Source organism: Sphaerodactylus townsendi, linkage group LG07 (genome assembly GCF_021028975.2).
Source record: "Sphaerodactylus townsendi isolate TG3544 linkage group LG07, MPM_Stown_v2.3, whole genome shotgun sequence".
Lineage (NCBI taxonomy): Eukaryota > Metazoa > Chordata > Lepidosauria > Squamata > Sphaerodactylidae > Sphaerodactylus > Sphaerodactylus townsendi.
Window position 1 is genome coordinate 95,366,753 of NC_059431.1, and position 1,081 is coordinate 95,367,833.

Sequence of the window (1,081 nt, forward strand, 5' to 3'; positions counted from 1 at the left end):
TATTTGACTCCCCTCCTTGCCCTGACATACCACTAGGAACAGACAGATATCATTCAAAAAACCGTCCTATCCACCTCTGTGGCATTCAGAAGGTGCATATCCATTAAAAAACAGGAAGTCAAAAATTTTTCCAGTTCCTTAGCCCTTGCCCATCCTTCTCTCCATATATTTTAATATTGGATATGACAAGGTGGGGAAGGGTTCAAAGCAGGAAGGAAGGAAGGAAGGAAGGAAGGAAGGAAGGAAGGAAGGAAGGAAGGAAGGAAGGAAGGAAGGAAGGAAGGAAGGAAGGAAGGAAGGAAGGAAGGAAGGAAGGAAGGAAGGAAGGAAGGAAGGAAGGAGTATTGTTGATGAGAAAATAAATATCTTTTTTTAATTTCTGTTTTTTCCCCAATTTTTTTTGTTAATCCTGTTTTTGTTGGCCCTAAAGTGTCTAATGGAGAAGGTGACCCTAATCTGTGACTGACACAGGACTTTAATACAGTACTAAGTCCATACTGGTTCAGTTTTTAGTTCATTGTTTTCTTGGTTTCTTAACTGATCTAAAGAAATTCGAATAAGCCAAGAATATTGTGAAATCTCTGTAGCCCATAGACTGAAAAAACAGGCCTCCAGTGAACAAAAGGCAACAGTGAAGACTGTGAAAGCAGTGTCAAGTTAATACCACCAGAGGGAGCCACAATGCCATCTCCAGTCTTTTTTGGAAGGTTTTTTTTCAAGCAGGAAAACTACAGCCATGATTCAAAGCAGAAAATGGAAACACTGATTCTTAGAAAACTCTAAATTGTGTCAGAGTCACTAGCTGGATTTCTCAGATAGAAGAAGATTGACAGGTTCTTAACAATTTGGCTGGGTAACCATGGATAACAACTAGTAGCGTTGGAATCTAGTAGCGTTGGAAAACTATCTTGCACTTTTCTTACTCTCGGGGATCTGTAGCAGCTCACAACATCGTTCACCTCTTCTCTGCTTAATTCTCACAACAACCCTGTGAGGTAGGATCAGCTGAGAATAGACTATCGGTCCAAGTTGTCCTAGACAGCTTCTAAAGCAGAGGGATGATTCAAACCTGACTCTCCCA